The 20,696-nt window shown below is 39.9% G+C and overlaps 1 long non-coding RNA gene across 1 annotated transcript in view; it reads left to right on the forward strand.

Annotated features, from left to right (window-relative positions):
* Positions 1 to 20,437, forward strand: part of LOC309856207 — a 162,701-nt gene extending 142,264 nt beyond the window's left edge. Inside the window, exon 3 of the long non-coding RNA XR_014307096.1 lies at positions 20,272 to 20,437. This is a non-coding gene — a long non-coding RNA (uncharacterized lncRNA). The remainder of the gene's footprint in view (positions 1 to 20,271) is intronic.
* Positions 20,438 to 20,696: the final 259 nt, after the last annotated feature.

Here is a 20,696-nt window from a genome sequence, read left to right on the forward strand (position 1 = left end):
GACTGTTCCATGCTAAACATATGACAATGGAAATTGTTACCATGCAAATAGTCTCTTTTTGGAATATGAAGAGGAAAGATAAATATTTGGGAGCCTGATATGAATAGGTGTTCTCAAATATGTCACCTTTTTTTTTAAAGATTTTATTTATTTATTTGACAGACAGAGATCACAAGTAGGCACAGAGGCAGGCAGAGAGAGAGAGAGAGAGGGAAGCAGGCTTCCTGCTGAGCAGAGAGCCCAACGCGGGACTCGATCCCAGGACCCTGAGATCATGACCTGAGGTGAAGGCAGCGGCTTAACCCACTGAGCCACTCAGGCGCCCCAAATATGTCACCTTTTATAAACTTTTTAACTGATGTAAAATATGCATACAAAACAGTGCTTAATTCATGAGAGTACAACACAATGAATTCTTGTAAACTGAATACATCTCTTTAATCAGCAGCCAGATCAAGAAACAGAACATGGCCTGGGCACTTGGCTGGCTCAGTCAGTAGAGCATATGACTCTCGATCTCAGGGTTGTGAGTTTAAGCCCCATGTTGGACCTAGAGTTGAAGAAAGGAAGGAAGGAAGGAAGAGTAAGAAAGAAAGAAGGGAGGGAAGGAAGGAAGGAAGGGGAGAGGGAGAAAGAAAGGGAAAGGAAGAAAGGAGAGAGGTAGCAAAGGAAGGAAGGAAAAGAGAAAGGAAGAAAGGAGACAGGGAGGGAAGAAAGGAAGGTAGGGCAGGAGGGAGGAAGGAGAAAAGATGACTAGAACCCTTCAGGTTCCCCCTCTGCCTTGGGACCATTTTTAATCCTTTTATCCCAAAGGTAACCACTGTCATGATTTCTAAGAGAATACATAGATTTTGACTGTGTTTTGAAGTTTATGTAAATAGAACCAGAAAATCTGTACTTGTCTGTGTCTGTCTTTTTCCTTCAACGCTATGCGGGTGAGCCTCATCCGTATCATTGCACGTGGTGGTAGTTTGTTCATTTTCATCGCACAAAGTGTTCCATGTGTGAAGATACTACAGCGGATTTATCTGTTCTAAATAGGCAATCTAATGGGCATTTGGGTAGTTTGCAGTTTGAGGCCAGTATGGATGGGGCTGCTATGAACATTCTGGTACACATATTTTGAGCTCATATGATTACATCCTTTAGGTATATATGTAGGAATGCTGTCTCAGGGCTGAAAGGAATGCATGTGCTCAGTTTTTAAAAATACTGACATCTTCTTGAGGTGATCATGTGATCGACTGCAAAAATGGTCACAATTTCCACTCCACATCCCATATCCGTATCCCTTTACGATGTGACTTTGTAGCTCCTCCCATCAAGAGATGGAGTCTGTCTTCCCCGTCTTTGAATCTGGGCTGGCCTTGTGACTTGCTCTGGCTGGCTCTCTAGGAGCCCTACTCAGTCTCCATGTAAACAGGCTCAAGCTAGCATGCTGAGAGATGAGAAGCATGTGGCTGGGTCAACTCTCTCATCCCAGCCAACAGCCAGCCAGCCACTAGACAAGTGAGCGAGACCATCCTAGACCAGCAAAGCCCGAACAGGGTCAACAGAACCACTCAACTAAACTTAGACTGTCATTGCTCATGAGAGAGAGGAGGAAGCAGACTCCTCAGAGAGGCTAGGTGACTGGGGGTGGAATCAAGAATCAAATACTGCCTATTCCCAAAGCCCCTTTTCTCCCGTATCATACTGTTCATAAAGTTTAAAAAGTACATAAATAAGTGGAAAATTTAGAGCTTCCAACTTCCATAGGATCACAAACCTCCTTGAGCACAAAGTCATGCTGCTCTGTAGTGAACACTGGGAAGTGCTCTCACTTGAGCCGAAACATCTGCTTCTAGCTCAGAAGCTGGTTAGCCAGTGGTCCAAAATTTAGTAAAACATCCCCTGAAAGACAACTTCGGGTGTCGCACTTTGGAATTTTATTTATAGATACTTAATCCATGTTCTTCACCCCAATAGAAGTTTACACATGTAGGGCGAATTGATTTTATTATATTTGATATTTACATATCTCTTGGCCTTTAACCTTTATCTTTATCACACTTCTGAGTATAAAGAACTTTCTCTGAGGTGATACCCATACCATGTACATAAGATAGAGGATGTGAAAAGGCTCAAGCCAGAAGAACCAGCCTTAGGCATGCCTGGTGGGTTTTCAGCCTTGCATAGTAGGAGGTCAAAAGTATGCCATCCTTGAGATCAAGTGACATGTGGCACAAAATGGCGGTGCAAATTTTAATGTTTGTGCAGAAGAATTGGCAGTGGGTTGGCAGAGACCACAAAGAGAGTGCTGGGGTCATCCTCCCATTCCCAGACATTTATGTGCTGGTGGTGACATCCTTTCCAAATGGAGACTAGACATATAGGAGCTTCGGTTGAAAGGAGTCCTGAATTGAAATTCCAGCAAAGATCATTTTGCTTCTTGAAGAGCTGTTTACTCATATATAATGCATCCCTTGGTGGGTAATAAGCATCAGGAGATACAGAGATCACTTAGCAAGGATCTGACAACAGAGCAGACACTTATAAATGATAACTATTCATATTATGACCTTATTGTTATTGTTGATTTTTCCCACCATGGCAATCGACATTCCAAAGCACTTTCTTTTTCCCCTCATGGCCCTAACAAAGTTAATCTGGAAGAAACCCTCAAAAACATGGCTGGCTGCTCATCTTAACAAGTCAGCAAATGTCTCTATTCTGAGCACTGCAAAAATGCAAAATAAATGTAAGATGTGGTCTTCCTTTTCTAGTAAGAAGTTTAAAATAACTACCCCAATGACTTATAAAAGGCAGAAGGCAGATGAACAAATGATTCCATGGAGGTTTGAAAAGAGGAAAGATGGAATCTGGATGGAAAGCTGAGGCCAGGAAAAAAGTGATGTAATTGGTGAAAAGTAATTCCAAGCAGAAACAGTAGAATGGGTCAAACTGGGAGTTGGAAAAGGGAAAGGCATACTCAGAAAACAGTTACTTTGGGGCACCTGGGTGGCTCAGTCATTTAAAGCGCCCACTTTGGTTTGGGCTCAGGTCATGATCTCATGGGTCATGAGATCAGCCCCACATTGGGCTCCACGCTCAGGAGGGAGTCTGCTTGATGATTAGCTTGCTCTGCCCCTTCCCCTCCATCTCCCTGCTTGCTCTCTCTAAAATAAATAAATAAATCTTAAAAAAAAAAAAAAAACAATGGCTTCGACTAGTGTAGGGTAAAGATTGGAGTCATGGGACTGACAGCAGGAACGTAAGACTGTGGAGCCAGGAGAAGTCATCTGGGTTAGATTCAGGAAGGAATGACAGCTTTTAGGTAGACAATGGAGGAAAATAAACCCCCAAAACTGAGCAGAGTGGAGGAATCAGGAGTGAAGAGGAAAGAGGGGAAATTATTGCAGTGTGTTATTATAGGACACAAAAGCCTTGTTGTGTGGTTGGTTTGGGACCTTTGCATAGAAAGAAAGAGTTCCAGAGAGGACATTGTGACATAAGTCAGAGAGAGAAAGATATATACTGTATGATATCATCTATGTGCAATCTAAAAAGGCCAAAAGCATAGAAACAGAGAATAGAATGGTAGTTACTGGGGGCTGAGGGCCAGGGGCCAGGGGGATGGAGAAATGTTGGTCAAAGGATACAAACTACCAATTATAACATCAATGTGTTCTGGGGTTCTAATGCACAGCATGGTGATTATAGTTAATAATACTGCATTTTATACTTGAAAGTTGCTAAGAGAGTAGATCTTAAATATTTTCACCACACAACAAATTCTATGATTTGATGGGAGGTATTAGGTACGGCTATGGTGGCAATCACCGGTACGTAAGTGTATCAAATCCACACACTGTATACCTTAACCTTATACAAGGTTATATGTCAATTACATCTCAATAAAAGCTGGAAATTTTTTTAAATAAAAGAAAAAGTTCCTTAGAAAGAGACATACAAGGAAGGCCTTTTAATGATAGAATGGACTGGACTTGGCCACTGAGGGAAAGGAGAAAAGTCAAGTATGGACTCAGAAGTTTGAAGTGTGAATGACTAGGTGAACAGTGGGCCACCAACACAAGCCAGAAAGTCAGGCAGGCTCAGCTTGCTTGGGAAAAGGATGAAAAGGTTGTTGTGGCCAAACTGAGGTTTAGGGCCACCCTGGCAGAGCTGTTCTTATAGGCAGCTGAGGAATCAGAATTTGTATCAGGGAAGAAGAGTTGTATGCTAGAGAGAAGAGTTGGGTGTGATCCAGAATGAAGCTCAAATGATCTTACATGGTGGAAATTAAAAATTCTGAGTCATCTAGGGAAGTGGGAAAAGAGGAAGTAAAGTTTTAATAGGCCTGTAGAAATTTATAGCACTAAAATAAAAACACTATATATTTCTGTGAGTTGTCTAGGAAAAACACATTGGTGATTGGCAATGAGAAAAATTATTCTGGGAATCAGTCCAGGACCACAAGGCCTTCTTGCTTGTTGCTTCAGGCTCTAAACTTCTTTCCTAATTTTGGGGTAGCTCCCAGTTCCTGCCTAGTAGTTCTTCTCTCCAGCCCTGGCTTCAAAGTCTGGCTCAATTTTCCAGATTTTTCTCCTTCATAGAGTTTCAAAAAGAAGTTGACATTCTCCCTTTTTTTCTTTTTGTCATCCAAGTATTGCTATTATAGTATAGAAATAAACAAGAAGTAACAAACAGTAAGTTGTAGACTTAACATGAAATCTTTAAAAAAAAAAATGCTGATATTCATTATCCCTAGGCTTCATGCAAATAACAGGCAATAGTGTTCTGAAGCCAATGTGTACTGGCTCATGAGAGCCAATTATTAAATATTTAGAAATTTCACAATCCAGTAACCAAACATTAGCTATTAAAAATTAAGTTATACAAATTTGCAATGAAATTATCAAAAACAAAGGTAATACTCAACATCATCACTTGCCAATTATTTTACTATTATCTATATGCTTGAAGTCCTTTATGTCTAATACATCTGCATGGTGAAAATACTATATAATGGTGTGCTATGTGTGCCTCACTCCCCTATTCTGCATACAATGGCATCATATTGGTAGCTTTAAATAGGCCATTAAGAGAGAATTTACTACAAATCAGACCTTTTTCATTTTCCCTTGGAGATCCAATTTTTCAAAACCTAACAGTACACCAGTGCCATGAGGTATGTGTAGTGTCGTAAAAGCAAATATAATGAGTTAAGGCACTAGGATGGAGTCCCAGTTCCATTCCTTGCTGATAGAGTAATCAACCCCTGAACAAGACACAGTATGTCTCTTGAGTCCCTATGAGAGAGTATATCAATACCCTTCTCCCAAGATGCTGTGCATCGAAAACCCTACTCACATAGTTGCATGGGAACCCATCTTCATCTCCTATCTAGGGAACTGACTTGCCCAACTGTGTCCAGGTGGGACAGTTGACCAAGATGTGCCTAATGCAGTCCAAGTCCATTTGGGTTGTAACTACTATGTGATTTGGTGGATATTTGATCCTTCTACGGTCAGTACTTAACCTTCTCCCTGGTAACATATGAGACCAGTCAGGAATGGTGTCATACCCCGACTGTAGAGAAGGACAATGGCCTAGATTAGATCAGCAATGTTAAAGCATAGCCAACACTCTCTCATTTTCCTCCTCACCCCAGGAGAGAGCATCCTTAAAACATCATTAAAACACTATAATATCAAAAACATTTTAAGATACAGTTTCATAAATATACACTCTAACAAGGGAAGAAGCATGGGCTTGTTTATATGTATGTTTTTCAGGGACCATCCTGGAATGCATAAGATAGATTCATTTTTTTAACTCCTGTTAGTAGAGTTATGAACTACAAGAAACCTTGAGGATGGAACCTTTAAAAAAAGACAAAAAACAGATATGTATTAAGAGTACAGAAAATGATTTGCATCCTACATGATGACATTTTGTCAAACCATCTGTAAAATTTATTTTGATGGGTTTCAGAGCCCATGTTTTCAGCCTGAAAAGTACGTTCAAGTGATTTGTGTCAGCTTGTATGATTGGATGGTTGGCCTAGTTAATTCTACCACCTGTCTCAGTCATCAGTTCTTATTAGCTCTCATTTGATGAGGAAAACAGTCTCTAGAATTCTATCTTCCTTTCCAAATACCAAAGGATGTTTCATTTTTACTTACATTTCAGTATATTTTTCTGTTACTTGAAGACTTGTACATTCAGATTCTCCATTGTTTGTTCATATCATCCATTATCATGTGTGTAATAAAACCAATGTCTTATTATTAAAAAACAAACTAAATGCTGTGAATGTTGAACATGTTCTACAACTCCCAAACAATGAGGTCACATTTAAGAATGCATATCTTGAGGTTAGCATTTTGCTAATTTCAGATTCCTAAGAATTTTTATGTTACTATGTTGACTGTCCAGTTCCTATATTACAGGATGGAAACCAAACAATGGGTAAGAGTTGAAGCAAGGAATATAACTGGGTCAATTTCAATGCCACAAAAAATTGAAAACTGAAGGTCAATTTATCATATGCTACCTTCCAGAATAGTCCCATATGACAAATGTCCCAGAATCCCAGGATGAACTGTAACCACCCAAAGCAAAGGTAGGGGATCCTAAGAACTAATATATCTACATGAAATTCCAAGGAGAGTTTCGAAAGTACATATGTACAGAAATGAACGCAGAGATTGTGAAATCACTGCATTAGATAGAATATAGATAACCATGACTATGGACCAAATCGTAGAGTCCTGATACTTTGGGCAGTAGGGCTATGTTTAAAACTAAAAACCTAACATTACTTTTAGAATGCACATCAACCAGATAATCTAGGATAATGGCCAAATACTTGGATTCTTCTTTGGAAGATCAACAAGCATATAAATGCATGACTTCTTGAGCGGACATATGGGAGATCTTTAAAGTGGCCTTCTCTCCGTCTCTCAGTGTGGCATCTCTTGCATTCATATTTTCAAGAGACACGAGTGCCCTATATACGTGAAGCATTGGTGATAATGTAGTGGAAAAGAATAAGGTCTCTCCCCTGGGGAGTTGCATGTACTCTGGAAGAAAAGGCACTTAAAGTAGTAATTATCGCATAGAGTAAAAATGGAGATGGACTAAAAGTCCTACAGGAGTATCTGTCTACCTTTAAATTCAAATTTCAATTAGACTTGAGTGCGTTTTTTTATCAACATTAGACGGGTTTTTTAAATACCTCTAAACTAAGATTTAAAATTCAAGTTGCCTTTTCAAACTGCTTTTGAGACTTTGAAAACTGAAAATGCTATGAATCACAGGGGTGCAAGGAAGTAAGGAGAAAGGCATCTGGGTAGACAGATGGGACCTGAGGGGGGAAAGACTAGGCTGCGGGGGTCTTTGGAGCCAACCCTTCTCCCAGCCGTGCCCTCATTTCCCTCTTTAAGCAGCAAATCAACTGGTTTTGGGCTTTGTTCCAACAAAAGCAAAGTTAGGAAGTTTTTGACAGAACTATGCATGTTCATCAACAGAGATCAGCACCATCCAAGTCAATGGAGACCTTCTAGTTAGCTCAGAATCCAGATTAAATCCACTGATCAATCATTAAATACACACTTAACTTTACCCGGTGACTGTCAGTTAATAGTTGTTTTCCTAGGAGTTCTTAGAAAGTTATTCCACTTTTGAAATGATTCCTTTTTTGTTTTCGCCTCAAAAAGCACTAAAGAAGTACACTAAAGAAATAATACACCAACATTACCATTTCAGAAAAAGACATGTTCCACAATTTACTTGAAACGATAATTTCCTATTCAGGGAAAATCATATGGAACGTATTTGAACTGTGTGACTTATTGGAATAAACCCAAATGCTTTGCTTTGAGTTCATACAGCCAGCAACAGAAATTGTTCATAGATCTTCAAGCTTTTGGGGACATGAAATATTTCCACATGAACATTTAGGGACACCTGGGTGGCTCAGGGGGTTAAGCCTCTGCCTTCGGCTCAGGTCATGATCTCAGGGTCCTGAGATCGAGCCCCGCATCGGGCTCTCTGCTCAGCGGGGAGCCTGCTTCCCCCTCTCTCTCTGCCTGCCTCTCTGCCTACTTGTGTTCTCTCTCTCTCTGTGTCCAATAAATAAATAAAAAAACTTTAAAAAAAAAAATAAATGAACCTTTATTTTGACCTATAAATGGTTTTCTGTAGTATAATATTTAAAAGGCCAGTGTAAGTGCAAAATAATCATAATCTCCCAAAAGGTTGAAAAATCAGGGGATAAAATAAGGCTGAAAGAAAAACACTTGTCATAAAGAGTGATTCCCTGATACCTCTTCTCCACCAGCCGTAGCCCCTCTCAAGACTTTTCTTCTGCCTTTGTCAAGGGTAATTAGCTTTTCTTATATTTCATGTCAAAGAGTATTCTTTTATTTTCAGGTTGTTGTTTCTTATTCATAAAAGCATATTTTCATTGTTCAGTTGAATATTTTTCACCTGTAAAATTGGGTTGGGAGAGGATGCAGGAGTATCTTTCCCAGAAATTGTGTTAAACACTGAGGAAAAAGTCATGGAGTGTTTTATTATTTAATGACTTCTCACTTCACAGTCAGGTTTTCAGGTGTAATTTAAAGTCAAAAAGTGAGGGCTAAGTATTTTTATTGAGGAATTACTATGGTTTTTTAAGAAGTTTTTATTTAAATTCCAGTTGAGAGGTGCCTGGGTGGCTCAGTTGGTTAAGCATCTGCCTTCAGCTCAAGTCACGATCGGGGGGTCCTGGGATCGAGCCCCACATTGGGTTCCTTACTCAACGGGGAGCCTGCTCCTCCCTCTGCCTGCAGCTCCCCCTGCTTGTGCTCTCTGTCTCTCAACCTTTCTCTTTCTCTGACAAATAAAGAAATGAAATCTTATAAATAAATAAATTCCAGTTAGCTAACATACAGTGTTGTATTAGTTTCAGGTGTACAATATGGTGATTCAGCACTTCCATAATCACACAGCGCTCATCACAACAGGAGCCCTCCTTCAACCCCAACACTTGTTTCACTCATCCCCCATCCACCTCCCCTCTAGTAAGCAGCAGTTTGTTCTCTAAAGTTCAAAGTCTATTTCTTGGTTTGCCTCTCTCTCTCTCTCTCTCTCTCTCTCTCTCTCCCTTTGCTTTCTTAAATTCCCCAGCTAGGTAGTTTCTGGTTTCTGTGTTGGAAGCTTGCTGCCTTCAGAGGGATGAGGTGTATTTCTCCAAGGTCAGGGATCATTGGGTCTCCACTCTCATAAACCATAAGTAAGGGGAGACCCAGTTTAGACCCTCAAGAAAATTTGCAACCCCACAAATATCCCACCAGAAATCCTTGTGTTATATTCCGAGACACCCAAGTTTAGATGGAACACAGGTAACAGGACCTGGCAGGGTGTTACCAAAGGAGTAGGGAATTTGGAGCCAGAAAATCTGGTTAAGTTCTGCCTTTACCATTTATCAGTTAAGAATTTCAGATAAGTCACTGTGCTTTTCTGACTTAGCTTTCTTAGCTAGAAAATGGAGACAGTAATATCTACCACATGGATTTGTCATGAAGTTCAAACAAAATGTGTATGAAAGGGTTTTGTAAACTGTGACTTTACTAGCTCTTGCTAATTATCCTTAGCATCATTCATTCACTCACTCATTCACTCATTTATTTATCTGCCAGCAATCATGTATTGAGAACCCAGTACCTACTCTAACTACCATCAATAATAAATAGCTTTTGTCCTTTCGGATCAGCTTCTTTTTTAAAGATTTTTTTTTTTTTTTTTTTTTTTTTGCCAGAGAGAAATCACAAGTAGATGGAGAGGCAGGCAGAGAGAGAGGGGGAAGCAGGCTCCCTGCTGAGCAGAGAGCCCGATGCGGGACTCGATCCCAGGACCCTGAGATCATGACCTGAGCCGAAGGCAGCGGCCTAACCCACTGAGCCACCCAGGCGCCCCTTTCGGACCAGCTTCTTAACTCTTCCATGATTAGCTGAGCATCCTGCTCCAGAATCTATAGCCATGAACTTCCTTTGTTCATGACCTCCTAAACAAGACATTCACCAGACCTCTACCTTCAAGAAACTTTGACTTTATAAAAAGAGACGGTTTTCCAAAACTGAATGTACAAAACTCTAGAAATATAGGAAAATTCGAGTCACTTTTTCTACACATTTTTCCTTCCAGTATATTACTCATACATGCCCAACAGAAGCTAAATTTATCTACCTCTCCCAGCTAAGCCATCTGTTGCATGTAAACATCAATGATGCATGCATCTAGTTAATTATGGTTCTCAAAAAATCTGACAACCAAGGGACATTAACTGTTAGGCGTTGATGCTGACATTACAGTGGAAAATGAAAAGATCTTTGTGTTGGAATGGATCTGTAATAGGCTTACCAATAAAGACAGAAAATTTGGACATAGAAGAAAAATATAGGTCTCATGAAAGGAGGCATGAATGTCAACACAAAGGGATAAGGAATGAAGCTTTAAAATTTTAAAGTATCATTCATGAAATAGGAGAAAATTATCCTAAAGCCATTCAAAGGCAGATAATGGGAAACAAAATAAAATTTTTCAAAATCCAAATTCACATGCGTAGTCCTGCCTTCATGAGCCTCTCAGACCAAATGGATATCCATAAAGAACATATGTGTATGGAAAAATCTCCAATGAGGAACAATTCTATCAAATATGTTTTCATAGGAATCATCCTGTCAACAAACATTCATTTAATGTAAATCATGTCTTGGCCTAAATTACTATTTCTATAGAAATAAGTGGCAAGTTAGAGTAATGGGGAAGTCGGTATTATCCCTAAATTAAGGGTATCATCAACTTACCTATAAATTTTAGTGAAATTTCTTTTTCTCTTTTTTACAATACCAAATGAGAGCACTTCTCTCTGCTATACTAGAAAAGGATTCAAAATAGGGAATATTAAATCAATTTTCATAGAATATCATCCATGCTTGAACAAGTCCTGATAAAATGAATATATAATACTCATTTACCCTAATTCTTAGAATAGACACATGGCAGCTGGTGTCAAATGACAAGTTAGAAACCACACTACATCCCAAAATGCAAAAACCCAACCAAAGTCATGGCCTCAGTATCGTAATATTGAAAGCAATGAACCCCACTCTTTATTCCCACCAAAGTTTAGTCTGAGGAATTTAGATAATTCTAATCTGTTCTCAACTGTTGGTGTGACTATGCCCCACATGAAGACTGCAGACCCAAAAAACTTAACAAAGTCATTTGTTCTCAATATACAGTAAATTAAAAATTGCATATTTTTTTTCCTACTTTACAACCCACATTCTCAGCCCCAAAAGAAAAATCTTGTCTCCATGAGGAATTCACCAGATTCCAGTCTACACTCTTGACTGTGGTCACCTTTGTCATTCCAGATCAGCAATGGCCCTTGAAGTCAAGACCTCCAGACCATCTTCAACAATTCACTGACTCAGGAAAGCTTTTGAATATTTGTAGTGTTATCTTCACTATGAAATTAAAAATCTGTATATATATTTTATTGGTTTAGTTTTGTTCTAAAAGTTCACAGGAGTTTCTAAATGCATGTTTAAAATGTATTATAAATCTTTTTGCCAAGCACAGAAATAATGGTAACACTTCAGTATTTCGGTTCATCTAGGACACTATGAATTTTAAAAGTTACCATTGGGTCAATAATTGCTTTTAGGGAGAAAAATAGACTATCATATTGATTGTATATAATTTTTCAAAACCATAAAACGTTAGTGGAGGGCATATGCCTTAGTATTAAGGCAATGTCCTACTTCATCTGTCTTATAAATAAGAACTGTAAGAATTTGCATTTGCAGGGCACATAGGTGGCTCAGTTGATTAAGTGTCTGCCTTCAGCTCAGGGCATGATCTCAGGGTCCTGGGATTGAGCCCCATGTTGGGCTCCCTGTTCAGTGGGGAGTCTGCTTCTCCCTCTCCCTCTGCCACTTCTGCTGCTTGTACTGTCTCTCTCTCTCTCTCTGTCAAATGGATAAATAAAATCTTTTAAAAAAAGAATTTGCATTTTCTAAGAGAAGGGCATACCTACTAATGCTTATAAATATTAAGGTTTGTAGGTACCATACAAAAATTTTGAAAACCTGCACTTCACTGATCCAGATTCCAGACACATTACAGTGAATCAAATGATGTTAGAAGAATATATATACCTTTGTTTTTTCTTTGTTTACACAACAATCTGTACCGTCTACATGTGAGAATAGGTAGGGAAGTCTCTATAAACTTAACCAAGAACACTTCATTCCATTTCTTTGGCTAACTAGACACAATACTTTTGGGCTTCATTTATCTTAGTAGTTTGGGAGTAATAAGACCAACACACACAAAGTTTCTCTTGGTTAATTAGACCAGACCTGACTGTACCTTCAGACACTTGAGTCAGAAGCCTACAAGTCAGCTGACTTGGCACAGAAGTAGACGAAGATGATGAGGAAGTGATACTTTACAGAAATAAAGATGAAGTAAAGAGATGATGCTGAATGGATTGGTGGCTGGGACCATATCTATAGACCCCTTTCTAGAAACTTCATGTTTAAACTGGTTTTTTCAAGCTTCCAAAAAGGAAAGAATAAGTCATTGCCCTCTGAAGCATTGATAAGAATCTCTTGCGTGGGCACACTGAGTATGGAGTTAGGTTGTTTCTTACTGGCTGTATTTGTTTCCTACTGATACTCTAACAAATCACCACAAATGTAGTTGCTTAAAAGAACACAAATTTATTATCTCACGGTTTGGGGGTTCAGAAAACCCAGCGGGTTAAAATAAGGGGTCGATAGGGCTACATTTCTTTTGGAGGTGTTAGGGGAATGTGTGTTTTCTGTGCTTTTTCCAGTACCTGCGGGTTACTTGTATTCCTTAGATAATGGCCCATTCCTCACATTACTGCAAACTCTTCTTCATTGTTAAATTTCTTTCTCCTTCTCTGCTTCTGTAATCACATCTCTTTCCCTATCTCTGACTCCAATATCTCTCTCATTCCCTTCTCAGAACTGTTAGGATTCCATTGGGTCCATGCAGATAATCCATGATAATCTTCCCAACTCAAGGCTCTTAAATTAATCACATCTACAAAGTCCCTTTTGTCTCATAAGATAGCATGGGACTTATAGGCTCCAGAGATTAGGACAGGGACCTCTTTGGGGGCCATCCTTCTGTCTACCATACTTGCTTTCTTCTTCATTCCTTTTAAAATGGGGGCTCTCAAGTGATGTTCTGTGGCCCCTTGGCCAACCTCAAGACTCTGAACTCCAGTAGAATTTCTGTGACACTGCTATTTGCAGCAAGGCCAAGTCTGGACCTCAAAGCGTGGTCCTCAGTGTATGGAAAAGCAGATCAGCACTACCTAGGACTTGTTAGAAATACAAATTTCTGGGCAAAAGTCAAAGCTCTGGGAATGTGGCCCAGTGATCATGTGGTGATTCATGCTTAAGTCTGGGAACACTTGGTCAAGACTTACATTTGTATATGTATTATTTATGTTAGCCTTTATTGTTTTAAATCGGTGTTAGTCACATCTTCTTAGTTCCAGCAAGCTCTACTGGCTAGAGCAAGGATGCAAGTATTGGGTGAGTAGGCATTGAGCTCTTCTGCTAGAGCAATGCAATCAAAAGACACTAGGACCTTATGGGAAAGCCATTTCATATTGCATCCAGTGTCTTTTTTAAAATACATTATTACATTTAAATTTTTCCCAAAAATTCTAATGAGAAACAACTGATGTACCTCACTGTGTATGTTTAAGGCATAGAACATGAGGGTTCGATTTACATATATTGTGAAATGACTACCACAAGAGCTTTAGCTAACCCTCAGCTTCTCATATAGCTACAATAAAAAGGAAAAAAAGGAAGAAGGGAAAAGGGGGAACATTTTCTCCTTGTAATGAGAACTCTTAGGATTTACTCTCTTAATAACTTTCTTGTATATCATAAAGCAGTGTTAGCTGTGGTCATCATGCCATATATTACATCCCCAGCATTTATTTATCTTATAACTGGACGTTTGTGCCTTTTGACCTCCACCTTCCTCCAATGCCACCCTCCCAATTTTCTTTTAATGACTCTTTTCCGTAAAGGTTTTCCTTGGAGAGACTGTTATGTGTCCAAAATTCTTAAGATGTTTCTCAGTTTGTACTCTCATTATATTTCTCCTCTCAATCTTATAAAATAGATGCTCCCTCTTTTAAATACGAACAGATTGGGGCCAAGAGAAACAGGTTTCACCGAAGTTTGTTTACTCGTAGTGTACCCAGCTACTAGCTCTCAATATTTCTGAATGAAGCGAAAAGAGGAGAAATGAGAAAGGGAGGCCCTGAAGGTCACAAAAGTACTAAGTGGAAGAGACAGAATTTAAAGCCACATCCATCTGATTTCAAGCCCAGATTCATTCCATTGTGCAACATTCCATCCAGTGCCTGTGGACTTGTGCATGTGTGTGTGTGTGTGTATGTGCGCGCGCGCGCACACACACGCACGCCCGTATATAGCCATACGAATATCATGCCCTATACTGTTAATGGATGATTACTATAAACAATGGCTAAGTTAAGCTAGCAGTCATGAATTATAACCGGTTAGCAGTTTTTAGTTTGAGTCTTACCAATATATCCATTGCATTACCAGGCAATCAGATACATAGACCCCATATAATAAAAATAGCAATTAGGCATCAGTAATTACAAATACATCTTTTGATAAATAAAGATCAATACATCTTTATCTTTTCTGTTTATTTTGTGTGTGACACATAAAAAGACTGAATGTGTCTTCAGGGAGGAATATCTATGGTGAGTTTTCCTTTTCCCATAAAAATGGATGCAAATCATTTATTCATTGGTCATACTCTCATTTACTTGTGCCAAAACATGTACATTTCATAATAAAGTTATTTAATATTATTGACACTTTTAGAAAAGCTGATTCCACTCTAAGATTTTATCACAAGTAAATTACATGGAATTTTCCATGGAATGTATACACATGGTCATCAGTTATTTATTGATTATGATCCATACATTTTATTGGAGTTTCATGCCCCCAGTGCAGGGATTCATAACTCGAAGTCCATCAACTAAAGAATCCATGGACGAATTTAAGGCACCCATAAATTTAATACCATCAAATTCTATGCATTTTCTCTTACGCATTTGAAAACATTGATTCTGAGAAGGGGATTTCACTAGACTGTTCAAGAAGTCCATGATACTATAAAAACCAGTCTGATTTAATGAAACTCTATTTTATAATAGACACTGTATAATCAATGCTGCATGCACACTTAACCTTATTTATTTCATTCAATTTAATAAATGATCAGATCAACAAAGAATTAATGAACATAATTCTTCAGGTACAGTTCCACATGACCAAGACAATTTTATCCTAGCTCTCAAGAAATTGACTATTTTTTCTCTCAAGAAGTTTACAGTTTATTCAGAAAGAGATTATTTTTTAAAATTAAAAACATCTTAATACAACTGCTATGTTAAATGGTAAAAATAAATTTTAAGAAAGATCTTCAAACCAATGGTCTTAGACAGATTCTCTCACTAGGATTCGAGCCCAATATCCTTTAGTGGCATGAAAGAAGTGATTGGCTGTGGGCCAGATTTATGCACTTATATTTCTGGTGGAAAATTCATTAACACTAACCATTCTCTAATAGCACTGCACCTGCAACTCTTTCCTGTAAGTGTTTAGTAGAGGTATGCAACTAGGCAATACTTGATTACGTCTGACACTTCAGGCATTAGTCTTGCTAGGAACATTGCTTAAAATTCATAACCAGCAGTAATGGTGAGATGCTACAGAATATGATGGATGTGTGAATTTGGAGACTCTTAATTTTTATAAGTGATTAAATACTCTAACATGAGCTTCAAGATTTAGAATCATTTCACTGTAATTATGCTCTTTATATAAACCATAAATTTCCAATTGATGAATGTAATAAGGGCATATGTACATATATATACATATATATACATATATAAATACATATAATTTATTTTCTTATTCAATCTGTCATCAAATATAATATATTTAATACAACATATACTTTAATGTAATAATATGTACTCATTCAAGTAGTTATTGAGTAAAAATATAGTATTGAATATCAACTCTCCTTTACTGCTAAGCACTATGGAGGATATACAGGAATGGCTAGGGAACTCTTTAACTTTTCCGTGAACTTACCCACACATCCAAACACACAATCAAACACAACCCCAGTGCCAAAATAATTAGTTCCAGTCACAAAAGGCTCTTTGGGAATTCAGAACATTTAAAGTTTGCTGTGATATGGGAAGCCCCGGGAAAGGTTTGGTGGAAGCGGAAGCTCCACCAGGTGTTGAAGATTGTCATAAGTATCATTTTCTTTTCCTTTTTCACGCCTGTGATCAGAAACATACTAGCAGTCAGGATGAGTAAATGACAGGAGAGGTAACAATGGGATAAAAGAGAGTGATTTTTTTTAAGAATTTGGCCCTCAGGATAAATAAGATTCAGAACAGTGGGGGATGGCACATATGTAGAAATCCAGGTAGAAGGCAGGTGAAGCAACCAAGGCAAAGCATCCTGACGAGAACCCTGGGTAATGGCTTTGGTTTGAGTAGATGGCATAGGAAGCAAGAAGCAGACCCTGGTGTAAGAAAATTAAATAAACTAGGCATGATGGTATTTATTCATTTCTTCACTTACTAATTCATGTAATGACTATTTACTGCATGTCTGCCATGTGCACGTCCAAGCACTGGGTGTAGAGTAGCCACCAAAACAATGCCTTTGCCCTTGTGAAGTTCACGTTCTAGTCTCCCATTATTTGAGGGTTGGGTTTTTTTTTTAATCTTTCAATCATTAAAACTCAACTTAAAAAATAATGATGTCCAGGACTCAGACCTATGGATTCTATCCCAGCTGAGTTGCAGTGAAGCATAGATATTCACATCTGCTCAAGGCTCCCTTGGTGAGTCCAGTGGGTAACTGGGGCTGAGAGCCACTGTGCCGTGATCAGTCAAGATAGGAGACATTCTGCTTCAGAAACAAATAGCATTCAAATCGCAGTGGCTTGAAAGTAAATGTGTTTATTTCTGCTTCATGTTACATATGGATTGCAAGACTGAAGGTCTACTCTGCTCAGCCTATTCACTGTAATGGAGAGATTCCCACCCCAGATGCTGCTGCTTGCTGTCCAACAGGGAAGGCTCTTGCTCCAGAGATTAAATGCTCCTCGGGTCTGAAAGTGGCACACATCACCTCTAGTCATAATACCCTGGCCAGAACTAGTCACATGAGACCACCCATCTATAAGGCGGCCGGGAAAGGCATACCTATCGTATGCCCAGATAGTAGAAGAAGCCATCAATGATTGGTGACCAGCATTAAATATAATCATTAAGAATCGCCATTAAGGATAACTGTTGTTGACCAGTATTCATGATAACCATGTGCACCGCCACGGAGGATAACAATTTTTGGCCAACTTTTAGAATAACAAAAAGGATAAGCATTATGTTGACCAGTATTAAAGTTAAGTACCATTGGCCAGTGTTTTCGGGATAAGCATTATGTTAACCAGCATTAGGATAACCATATGAACCCACATTAATGAAAACCACCAAGAATAAGGATTCTTTTGACCAGCATTAAGGATAACAATTAAGGATAACCATACAGGACCGATCCTTCAGGCCGGACAACTCAGATCTTGGGTTTGTGGTCTCCAAGTAGCTTATGCTGACCAGTCAGCCTCCCCATGTTTGCTATGTTTTGAACCACAAATGTTCCTTGCCTACATTCCACACCCAGAAGTTGTGAGGAAACTCTCTTTTGTATTTCCATGACATTGTGAGTTCAGCTCTACCAGAAGATGCGCCACAATGATTTGAAATAATCAATTAACATTGCCGAAAACAGGAACTATGACTTACCTTGGACTTCCTAGCATGTAGCATGGGCTCTGGTGTATAGGACATATTCAAGAAACATTGTGGAATTGATCCGAATTAGTCCCCTTCTCTAAATAAGACCTAAAATCCTGGGACAACTCCTAGCAGCCAGCTTTCACACTACTCCATCTGCCCTCAACTCATTCCTTCCACAGGTTAAGCCTTTCTGCCCTGCACACAGTGTGTCCAAATGGCCACGCTGACAAGCCTTTTCCACTTAATTGTCTCGATTCGATTTTCGACAGAGGTAAACAGGGTGCTGCCTCTGCCAACATATAGCTATGAGTTTACTCAGATTTACTCACTGAACTAAGCCTCTGCTGTCAATGCTCAGGAGACTCACAACAAAAAGCAGCAGAAACACCCGTCTTACTATGAAATACAATGCTAGAAACTTATTAATCGTAAACACTAATGATTTGCTACCTTGCCCCAACGAGTAATATTTCTTTACAAGATACGGCACCAGCAAAACCCCTAACATAGATGCACAGTGGGGCTCCACAGTATTTTCAGATTCTGCCTCTGTTGTGCTCTCCCTCTCTCTCTGCACTTCTGTCTGTACCTGTGTGTGTCTTTGCCTCTGTCTCTCTCTGCCTCGCTGTTTCTGTGTGTCTCCTTGCCCCTCTCTCCCTCCCTCTCCGTGACTCTCTCCACTACCCCTCTTCTCAATACTTCATTAACTGGATGACTGCGTGAATACCACTTTAAAGATGTATTATAGGGCGCCTGGGTGGCTCAGTGGGTTAAGCCGCTGCCTTCGGCTCAGAGTCCTGGGATCGAGTCCCGCATCGGGCTCTCTGCTCAGCAGAGAGCCTGCTTCCCTCTCTCTCTCTCTGCCTGCCTCTCCATCTACTTGTGATTTCTCTCTGTCAAATAAATAAATAAAATCTTTAAAAAAAAAATCTAAAGATGTATTATAGCCTTCATTTCTACCTAGATAATGGACTAAAAACCAGAGAAATTGCTCTCGATGGAAAAAACTCATTTATCACCAATAAACAGCAGCTGCTGATGCTTGATAACAAGGCTGTTCCTCGGCACACTGTAGAAGTCACACAAGGCTGTGCTCACATCCAAGCATGTTACTTACACTGAAAATGCTTGATAAACAGAAGCGGGGATATCGGTTGAAAAGGACGTTAAATGAGCAAAGATGGCATCTTTTAAACGGCAGAAATAAAAGTAGGTATCTCACCTCTGAGACACCAGTGGTGGAGCTCTATTCAGATTAAATGGTTATTAAGCATCTGTAATCTCACAAACAAAAATCAGGCGGAGGGATAAATTTAGATGGTCTAAATGGCCCAGTTCCCTTCCAGCTGTGTATTTCCGACATTCGAAATCCCTGTTATATCTAACAGGGAAGTCCATGCTTAAGGACCCGATAGATTAAATGACTGAATGCTGAATTTATGTTCATGTAGCATCTATTTTATATTAATAGAAATTCATGTTTAGATCTGTCCCAGTACGGTGCCCTTTTGAGAGCTTTTTCAAAACAATCTACAATCTCTGCTTTCATGTTTAGTTTTGTGCCGTAGGCTGCCACTTGCCCCCCCCCCCCCGCCCCGGTAATGATATCATCTTAAATTGGATGTCTTTGGAGAGCATCGTTAACTCCTTCGATCTTAAGAATCTTCGATCTTTGGTTAAGTCCTTCGATAAGTGTAGAGTAAACACACTACACTGGCCACAACAACCCCGTCCTCCAACCCAGTGGTCTCTTTTCTCTCCGGAGCTCTTCCAGGGCCACCGCGTTTTTACCCCACCCTGTCCCTAAGGCTAGAGAGTTGATCCTAGAGGTGAGACTTCAGGGCAGTCGGTGCCCGTGTTCCCTGACTCGAGAAGGAAGCTTGTATATGGGGGGAAAGGGAAAGTCAAGGAGACTCGGTAAAAGACAAAAAAAAAAAAAAAAATGAGTTCCAGATTAGTGGAGGTTATCAGCATCCTACACGTATCCCTCTGAGACTCCGTTTACCCGTTTCTGTGCGGTCCTCCTGCAGCTTCCGTGGGCTTCTGCTTCTAATGGTCTCCACCTGTGACCTTCAGGGAGCGGCCTTGGGATTCCTAGAGCTCCTCTGTGCCTTGCTGCTCACGTTCCACACCTGTGACTGTTTCGGAGCCTTCCTTTTGGCTCGTGGGGCTTCTTATCCCTACCCTCGGAGCCAACGGTGCCTGGGGTTATGTTTCCCCAGGGTGGGGGATGGAGGTTTTAAACATCAAAGGCCGACTGGTGTGGGCGTCTGAAAATCAAGCTCCCTTGTTTCCGGTTGTAGCAAAGTCGGATTTACAACTGATACATCGGAGCGACCCTGCGGAATGAAGTTGAAGTCGGCACCAGGTCTGGAATAGCGTCCTTGTTTGGCTTCTACAACCTCCTGTCCTGCTTCTCCCACTCCCTTCCTGGCTTCTCCGGAGAGCACAGGACACGGAAATGAGGACGGTGTTAGGTGAGTCGCTGGCCCCAGTCATGCCTGGGACTGTTCCGTTGACCTCCGAAGTGTGGTTCCGAAACGCCTGGTGCCTTTCCAGCCCCATTTCCTCTTCATAAACTGGCTCGGGTAGGGGTGCTGGGACTTGCAACCAGAGTGGACCTGATTAGCTCAACAGGCGAGACACCCAGGATATGGTGTGATCCCCCCCATGTGATTTTATAGACTATGTTAAGATGAACAGAACCGTTTATGTGCTTGACTAAACA

The sequence above is a fragment of the Mustela nivalis genome (assembly GCF_964662115.1).
Source record: "Mustela nivalis genome assembly, chromosome: X".
In the NCBI taxonomy this organism is placed as follows: domain Eukaryota; kingdom Metazoa; phylum Chordata; class Mammalia; order Carnivora; family Mustelidae; genus Mustela; species Mustela nivalis.